The 9,938-nt window shown below is 44.1% G+C and overlaps 1 pseudogene; it reads right to left on the bottom strand.

Annotated features, from left to right (window-relative positions):
* Window positions 1-2,842: 2,842 nt before the first annotated feature.
* On the bottom strand, window positions 2,843-5,617 carry LOC112665490 (RNA-binding protein EWS-like; annotated as a pseudogene).
* Window positions 5,618-9,938: the final 4,321 nt, after the last annotated feature.

Here is a 9,938-nt window from a genome sequence, read left to right as displayed (position 1 = left end):
TGCTGGCTCAGAAGTTTACTTGCCCTTGTAAAGATGCTTCTGCCTGGTCAGAGAGTAAAGTCTAATGTAGGGAACTCCAGCCTCCACTGAAGGCCCTGTGTTTCTCTCTGGAGTCTGACTGTGCTGGTAGTGGGAGGATTGAGGGGTGGTAGAGGAGGTATAATATGGCATCGCCCTACCATCTCATCCCAGAGGAGGGGAACTCCTGGTCACCATTGTTCAGGAGGCCCTCTCAGAAAAGTGAATTATCTCCTGTGTCCTGGACTTTTGTCAATTCCCTGCACTTAACCTGTCTGTACCTGAGATGTTGATGTACCAAGCACTACAGATCTCCTGTATTTTATCTCTAATTGGTGGCTAGTATTCAAAGCTCTAAATTTTAAAGGGCCTAGCAAAATGTGGATGCATACCCATCCTCCTGATAGAAGCTTGTGGCATGCCTGGCTCCATCTCGATCCAGCAAAGCAGTCGCGTAGAGGCTTGGATCTATTGTGGCAGACAGCAAAAAGCAGTGACCACTATGTGTGCAATTTGCACATGTCTCTGCTCTCTGCTTAGTTCTATCCAAGAAAAAGAGCCACCCTGGGTGCACACCATGGTTTAAGCCTATTGTGGCTCAGAGCAAAAAGCTGCTACAAGGTTATCTGCCTTCTGCACACACTCCTGTCCCTGCTGTTGAGTGCCACTGAATGGCTTCCAGCTGGCTTTTTGTCGTTGGAGAGGCAAAATAAACTCTTCCAAATGTTCTCCAGGAAGGAGAGCGATCTCTCCCAGTGTGACCCAGGGGATCTCCTCACCACAACTTATTATGTGATTTCTACCTGCTGCCCTCTCACCACTCTCTTCCTCTCCCTGACTTTGCTCCATGAAAAGGATTCCTTCCCCTTCATGGCCCTTCGGCTTTCCTCTCCCCCACTTCACAGCTCCAAACCTCATATCTGCTACATTCTCTCCCTCCAACTATGTAGATTGTTTTCTTAATCCTCAGATTGTATGCCTATGTTCAAAATATTTGGATGTTGATCTAGCTATGTTCAAGGGGTGTGGCAAGCTCAGGGTCCCCCTACTACTCTGCCATCTTAACTCCTTTCCCCTGTTATTTCTTATCATAAGGCCCTCTTTATTATATTCAAGTGTTTCTCATGCTCTGTAATTATTTGAACATTTGTTTTCTTGCTTATTGTCTATTTCCCAGTAGGAAAAGCTCTACTTTGAAATAATGAGCAATGAATAAATATATTATATGAACAATATGCATGTCATCCTGCCTCCTACTTTCATGAGTTTTGCTACAGGTTTTCTAAAGAAGTAAACAAAGAATAAAACAGAATATTCAACTCCTCTTAGAATTGTTGCTTTTGCCAAAGGTCATTGCTTTTTATGAAATTAGTTTCACAAATGACTAGTTTCTCACAATCTCAACTCTATATTACTTAATTGGTATAATTTTTAATTCTATTTTGTCAGGGGTGGCTCAAATAGAGAGTCCCACATGTAAGCAAATAAGTAAATAAAATGGCTGCTTTTAGTACCTTCCAGGAAGAGGTTCTAGGAGAGGGGAAGCAGTTGGTTACATGGGTGGTATACATTCAAGGGCAGCTGTGTATTAGGCTAGAGGATAAAAGATAGGAGCTGATTTCTTTGTGGTTGCCTTTTCTCATTCTCTGCAAGCCCCTTCTGATAGTAGCAAATATATAGGGGCTCCACAGCAGCCCGGAATCTTAGCCATAAACTTTGCAGAAAGAAAACTCATTGAGATTTCTTTGAGTTGGAATGAAAAATAAGTATCAGGGTTGCTACAAATATACCATTCAGAGCCAGGGGTGGAAGGCAGCTAGGTCCTTATAGCTGGTTGAACTCCTTCAGGATTTGTGTACAAACACACACACACACACACACACACACACACACACATCGTAGCCAATATGTCTAACAAATAGGCTCATGTTTATAGTTCTACCAAGATAAACATACCCCACTCCTTAGGGAGTAGTTTCCAACCAAATTCAGACACATATGTCCATATAGTATCCACACACATGACTTTCAATGAGGTGCTTTATGAATATATGCACCCAGCTGCTCCTCCTTTCCCAGCTCCTGAATCTAGAGTGGGGCCCAGGGAAGGTTAATGAATGTCTGAGTGTTAGCCTTCATGTCTCCCGAAGTATATTTCTCACTATATTCCACATAACACATGGAAACTGTTTTACTAATTATTCAGTATGTGGAATTATCTATGGTCTTTCAATTTCCTTTATGCTATCAAGTTTCAAGGAGCTACTACTCCCGACAGAGTACAGCTCTGAATATATGTACAACACTGTTCTAACTGTTGGGTGTAGAGTCAGGGGAGAACCTACTCCTTGTCCTGAGCAAGATTCTACTCTTGAAACACAAAGGACAGTCACTAGAACTCAGGCATAGCTACACCAAAGGCAAAACTAGAAGTGCCTGGGTATAGTTCTAGATCCTGTGTACAGATCTTGACAGTGTTCTAGATGTAGTTCTGGATGGAGAAAAATGCTGTTTTTCAAGGAAGTCTCTCAGAAGATAGTTTTAAAGAACTAGCACAGTGCTATACTGAAAGTTTAGAGAATTTTCTGTACCAAAGAAATATGTAAGGTTCAATTCAATTTATTATTTATTTATTTATTTATTTATTTATTATTAGTATTTATTTTTACCATTTAACTTGTTTTAATGTTTCTTCACAAATGGTGAAAAACACTAAAGTAGAGACAAGGAATAATCATAATGTTGTGGCCAACATTATAAATATGAATTATAAATTTAAAACATTTTCTGGTTTAAAAAATAAATCTGGTAGTCAGTGCAGCTCTGCGGGGTCTCTGCGTCTAGCAGGGCCAGTCTCTGTGCTCCTGACGGTGCTCGCCTTTATCCATTTTTCCAGGTCCTCCACGTCCACCTCTTCTTCCTCCCATCTGTTCCATCAAAGGTCCAGGGGGGATGTTTATAGCAGCAATGGCCAAAATAGCCAAACTGTGGAAGGAGCCTCGGTGTCCATCGAAAGATGAATGGATAAAGAAGTTGTGGTTTCTGTATACAATGGAATATTACTCAGCCATTAGAAATGACAAATACCCACCATTTGCTTCAACGTGGATGGAACTGGAGGGTATTATGCTGAGTGAAGTAAGTCAATCGGAGAAGGACAAACATTATATGTTCTCATTCATTTGGGGAATATAAATAATAGTGAAAGGGAATATAAGGGAAGGGAGAAGAAATGTGTGGGAAATATCAGAAAGGGAGAGAGAACATAAAGACTCCTAACTCTGGGAAATGAACTAGGGGTGGTGGAAGGGGAGGAGGGCGGGGAGTGGGGGTGAATGGGTGATGGGCACTGAGGGGGGCACTTGACGGGATGAGCACTGGGTGTTATTCTGCATGTTGGTAAATTGAACACCAATAAAAAATAAATTTATTAAAAAATAATAGTGAAAAGGAATATAAGGGAAGGGGGAAGAAATGTGTGGGAAATATCAGAAAGGGAGACAGAACGTAAAGACTGCTAACTCTGGGAAACGAACTAGGGGTGGTAGAAGGGGAGGAGGGCGGGGGGTGGGAGTGAATGGGTGACGGGCACTGGGGGTTATTCTGTATGTTAGTAAATTGAACACCAATAAAAAATAAATTAAAAAAAAATAAATAAAGGTCCAGGGGGCCCACCAGGACCGCCTCGTCTTCCTCCGCCAAAGCCACCTCGGTCCATGCCCCGGCCACCACGAAAGCCCCCTCTGTCTCCACCGCGGCCACCTCTGAACATCCCACCGCACCGAGAGCACCGCGGTCCATGAGGCCACCTCTTCCTCCCCGCATGCCACCAGGGCCACCTCTGCCACGGTCACTGCCCGGGGGCGGGAAGGGTGGTGGAAGGAAGCCTTCAGGCTTCGAGGCCTTACACTGGTTGCATTCTGTTCTCCAGGCGAAGTTCTGGTTTCCACAGCCCGGAATGGGGCACTGCCAGTCCCCAGTCCGGTGCTGGAAGTTTCCTCCTCCGGATGGACGTTTCCTCCCCGGGAACCCGGGGTCCTCTTGGGGGAAAGCCACCTCTGTCTCCACCACGGCCTCCCATGCGACCCATGGGGCCCCCAGGACCTCCTGGGCCCCCTGGACCTCCACGGAGTGGCGGTGGCACACCTTTGCCCTCACTGGAAGGCATACGACCCCGCATGCTGTTCATCGGAGGTTTCTTCTGAGCAAGAGAAACCTTAAGTTTGCTTCCTTGAAAATCTCTCCCATCAAACCACTCCACAGCAGCCTTGGCAGTTGGTGGGTCTTCATAGGATACTGTAGCATCACCTTTGGGCTTTCCTCTTTCCTTGTCCAAGTAGATATGGATCATGGGTTGTCCGGTTCTCTTGTTCATCTTATTAACTCCACACTGCTTAAAGAAGTCAGCCAGATCATCTAGAGTCACATTGTCATTCAAGCCTTGCACATAAATTGCACGGTTGTCAGAGTCTTCATCTGGATCTACAGGTGGGCCTAGATTAAGAGCTGGTCCTTCATCCATGGATCCACCAGGCTTATTGAAGCCACCTCGCTCTCCAGCGCCCATTCCACCGAGTCCTCCTCCCCACCCACCTCCGCTTATGCCTCCACAATCAAATCCCCCTCTTCCCCTGCCCCGGTTTTCAAGGCCACTCATGCTCTGGTTCTCTCCTGGTCCGGAAAATCCTCCAGACTCCTGCCCATAAACACCCATGCTACTGGGGTGGTACTGTCGGAATGAACTCTGCTGCCCATAGCTGCTGCTCTGTTGGCTATATTGACTTGGAGCCTGGCTATAGGATCCAGTTTGGGGGGGATAACTAGTGGGCAGCTGCTGCCCATAGCTGCTTTGTTGACCATAGCTACTCTGCTGTCCATAGCTGCTCCGCTGCCCATAGGTGTTCTGCTGAGAGTAACTGCTCTTATCATAACTAGTCGGCTGTGTAGAGGAATAGCTGGTAGGAGGATACAATGGTGGTGCTGTGACTGGCTGCATGAGGTAGCTCCCAGGTCCCCAGGGATAACTGTAGTTACTCTGTCCATATCCTAGGCTGGGCTGGTTGTAACCCCCTGTGCTAGATTGAGGTTGACTAGTCTCAGTGGGTTTGTTACCATCCTGTGGTCTTGCAGGTGCAGGTGGCTGCTGGCTGCTGCCCATAGGCTGGGTAAGCAGGCTGAGTGCCATATGCAGACTGAGCTGCATAGGAGGCCTGGGTGGTAGTGACCGTAGCAGTGGTGGTATCATAAGCACCAGTGCCGTACCCCTGGACAGGCTGACTGTATGCCTGGGGGGCAGTTGGAGTAGTATAACCAGCGGGAGGCTGTCCATAAGAGGTTGCATAGGCGGTCTGCCCATAGGTCGCAGTGGTCTGAGCCTGGGCATAGCTGACATCAGTGGGCTGCCCATAGGTTCCATCACTCTGCTGCCCATATGCCTGGGTGGTCTGTGCATACCCTTGAGTTGGTTGGGCGGTGTATGCACTGTAGCCCTGCTGGGCTGCAGCTTGGCTGTAGGTACTGTAATCCGTGGACGCCATTTTCTCTCCTTCCCTCTTGTTCTCTCAACGTTCGTCTCCCTCTCGCTTTGGTTCAATTCAATTTATTGTGAATTTATGAAATGCTCATTATGTTCCTGGCTCCCAGCTGAATGCTGAGGGAGTAAACAAGGTACATTCTTTACCAAAGATCTATAATCTAGGAAACAAGATAAAGACACACATATAACTGTGGCATTTTATTTTTTTAATTTCATTTTAGTAAAGCCAATAATAAATAGCTAGCATGTAAAATTGTGAAATATTTAACATGTACATTGTTATGATTTGATATATACTGTGAAATGATTCGCTATGTTTTCCCTATTGTAAAGGATTAATCATGTTATTTTAATCTAGATATTTCATTTAATGAATGTAGGTGTTCAAAGGATGCTTTTGTTTCTCTTGCTTCATCTTTACATGTGAAGGGGCCTCAACTGGAGATTTGGTTTTCAATGTGTGGTCCCTGGACCAGCAGCAGCAACATCACCTGGGAACTTATTAGAAGTACAAGTTCTGGGCCCCACCCAGACCTACTAAATTGCAAACACTGGGTCCTGGGTCCTGGGTCCGGCAATCTGTTTTCACAAACCCTCGAGGTGAGGTGACACCTGCTGGAATTTGAGCACCACTGAGCAGAGTGTATTCTCTACCTCTCCCCACCCCCCTTCTCACTGTAACTTTGGTGAATTGAAGAGATAGCACTGAGTATACTTAGCTCAACTGCTTTCCACTATTTTGTTGGTTTTCTTTTTTTATCCAGAACAAAGTTGTCCACAGAGCACATGCTTTCCACTGTACTAATACACAAGAAAATCTAATAAAAATATGCTCTCTCCTGTGTTGGGAGGCAGGATTTGCTCAGCACTACTTGCAATGAGGAGTATGTCTGTCTGAATGAAGCAGGATTAGCAAGCCTATTAGGCTGCTGATCTAGAGCTGAAGTTTTAATAATCGGTTTCTTTGTCTTGATTATCAATTGGTTCCAAAAATAGGAGGGGGAAATGGGGTGTTATTTATTGGACCTCTACAGCTTGAATAATGGGTTGTAGAAGAGAGGGCAGGATGCAGGTTTAGATCACGTGCAGTAGAGAGACCTAGTTGAGAGAATAACAGAAGAATCGGAGGAAACCCTCTAACTTGGTAAGTACAAAGAATCTACTAATGAGTAGTTCTGACCTCTGGTGTTATAAATAATCATGGCATGGAAGGCACTGAGGGGCTTACCCAAGCTCACATTGCTGGTTAGTGGTGGAAACCAGACCAGGACCCGGGACACGTGGCTCTCAGCTGTGCACCTTCTGAGCAGGTGGACCAAAGCAAACAATAGCAAAGAAACTTCAAAGTCCAAGAATGCAGCTATTGCCAAGTAGAAGATCCAGCCCCAGGGATTTTCAGCATGGGCAGTGGAATCAAAGCCAAAGTGCTCTGTGCTCAGAGGAAAGCTCTGGCTGCAATCCACCTGTGCATGCTCTGTTGCCCCCTCACACAGCCATGGCTCAGGCTACACAGCCTGCTCAGTGTGCTCTGAACACTGCTTCGTTTCCCTATGCTTTTCCTAATGTTGTTCTCTTTGCCTAGAATCTCTCCCTTCAACCCGTGTGTGGAAAATTCTATCTGTCCCTGGAGAGAGCCAATTTAAATGGCATTCTATAAATTCTTCTCTGATTTCATCAAGCAACTCTCACTACTGTGCCAGCCACGAGTGATCATCCCCCATTCTGAATTCCCAGGACACTTTATTTGCATATTACTTATGACAATACTTTTTACTTTGTGTTACCGCTATGCTTTACCCCTTCTAGTAGAATATAAGCTCCTTAAAGGTAGCAATCATATTTTATCTTCTTTTTTTTTTTTGGTCTTTTTCTAGTTTATTTTTAAATTGAAGCATAATTAACATACAGAATTATTATTTTATTCTTAGGTGAACAATATAATCATTCAACAATTCTATACATATCTCAGGGCTCATCAAGATAAGTATATTACCTGGGTGGTGCACATACAAGGCAGCTGTATATTGGGCTAGAATGTAAAGACAGGAGGTGATCACTTTGTGGCTTTTGTTTCTCTTACTCTGCAAATCTTTCCTGATTGTAGCTGATGTATAGGGGTTCCACAGCAGCCCAGCATCTTAGCCATAAACTTCCCAGAAAGAAAGCTCATTGAGGTTCCCTTGAAAGGGGATGAAAAATAAATATCAGGGTTTTGTACAAACACCAGCCAGGGCCAGGGAAAGAAAGTAGCCAGTTCCTAGTAGCTGGTTGAAACTTCAGGATTTGTCTGCACACGCACACACACACAAACATACACACATATACTCATCATATCCAAAAAGTCTAACAAATATGCTCATGTTCATAGACCTACCAAGATAAACATACCCCAGTCCTTGGTGCATATTTTCACTCACATTCGAGCATGTATGTTCATATAGTAGACACACACACACATGACTTTCTATGATGTACTTCATGAACATATGCACCCAGCCTTGTCCCCTTTGCAAGCTCCTAACCGCAGAGTGGGGCACAGTGAGGTTGAAGGAGTATAAGCTACATGTGTCACTGAGTGTGTCTCTAACTACAGTCCACAAACAGAAATCGTTTTTTTCATTATTCACTATTTAAGACTATCCACTATTTTCCAGTGGATATGTCTTACCTCTCTGTAACCAAATTTCATTGATCATCTATCCCTTACTGAGCTGCTATTCCATGCAGAGTATAGTTCAGGGATTACAGGTACAAGATTTTGCTCAAACTTTGTACAAATCCAAGCTTCACCACTCACTTTGCACACATCACTTACCTCTCTGAGCCTTAGTTTCAACTTTTATAAAATGAGCATAATAGTGACCTCATACAACTTTGTATTAAATAGATAACTGTGTAAAGTGTTAGGAACAAAGTACAGAGCCTAGCACTCAAAACATGGGAGCTCTTACTATCATCATCATTTTGTGGACACTGGAGATATACAGGAGTAAAACATAGAAGGGATGTTCTTTTCCCTCAGGAGGTTTTTAAATCTCATCAATGAGACCAAATAAATACATAGAGAGTAAAGGGCTTGGAAAGCTAAAATTCAAATTTGAACCCTAACATGCAACTTATTCTTCTAAATACAATCCCTGTTTTAAAATTGTTAGCAGATTTCAATGCTCCAATGAGATTTTTTTCTTCTTTTGTTATTCATCATGCCCATGCCTCACATACATGACATGTCCACCCCAGCCTTTCATTTCAGGAGTTGAGTGGAGAATTCTAGGGGAAAATTTTTTTTGAACATTTTGTACATTTTCCTGTTCCTGGGCAGGAGCCTATCTGAGGCATTCCACACCCAAGTGAGATATGCCCATGGCCAGAGAGCCTGTACCCTCCCATCTCCCCTGGTCACCCTCTAATCTCAGAAAATTCTTCCTTGTGTTCGATCTCAATTTGTTTTCCTTCAATACTGGCCTCTTTTTATCACTCAAATTGGGGAGGAGTTACACAAACCCTCAAAACTGAAGAAAATTCTCAAATGCCCACCTGATAATATTGTTCTTATTGCCTATTAGTCCAGGTTGCTGGGATAATAGGTTGACATTTTGTTATTAAAAGTAATCAGAATATCCCTTAAAAGCATTAACTTGTTTTGTACCAGGGTATAACCCTTCATGCAGTCATATACTCTTTCTTTAAATTTTTTGAAATATGAAAGTGTCCTAATTTCCAGGACAGGTAGTTAAGAACTCCTATTTCATCCCCTAAACTCCATAGCCTCCTCTATTAATATCAGCAGTTACCACTCATTTGATTAAGGAATAGTAAAACCCTGGGCCTGGGCATGACTAATATGACCTCACTAATCCCTTGTCAGGCCCTTATATGAAGTAGGGGTAACACGATTGGCCCCAGACTTGACCAGTGCTGTGCATACCCAGCGGAGCTCCTGAAGACAAAGCAAACCCCAGCATGAGCAAGAAAGGCATTTCCCCAAAGAGGGCAGAGTGCCAAACCCTGCCATAGTGACTGGTGTGGGAGGCCTGGACACACTTCACTCTCTTTGCCCAATTTAAATTTCCTAGCCTAGGCCTCTCCCGTTTTCCCAATTTTGAAGTTGTCACATCTTCCATAGTGCTTATTTGAGGCCAGACCCCTGTCATCGATCATCTCAGGCCAGTGCTTCTCAAATCTGAAAGACCACACAAATCACTTGGGAGCCTTTTGAAAATACAGCTTCTGATTCAAGAGGTCTGGGTTGGGGCCTAAGGTGCTGCATTTCTAACAAGCCCTCAGGTGGCACTCCATGCTGCTGGTCCTTGGACTATACTTTGAAAAGAAGAATCTAGATGACTATAGCAGTTGCTATAACTGTCTCCCAGGAAAAGTTTAT

Source organism: Canis lupus, chromosome 27, assembly GCF_003254725.2.
Source record: "Canis lupus dingo isolate Sandy chromosome 27, ASM325472v2, whole genome shotgun sequence".
Taxonomy (NCBI): domain Eukaryota; kingdom Metazoa; phylum Chordata; class Mammalia; order Carnivora; family Canidae; genus Canis; species Canis lupus.
The sequence above is the reverse complement of the archived record's forward strand: the minus strand, read 5'-3'. Positions and strand labels throughout refer to the sequence as shown.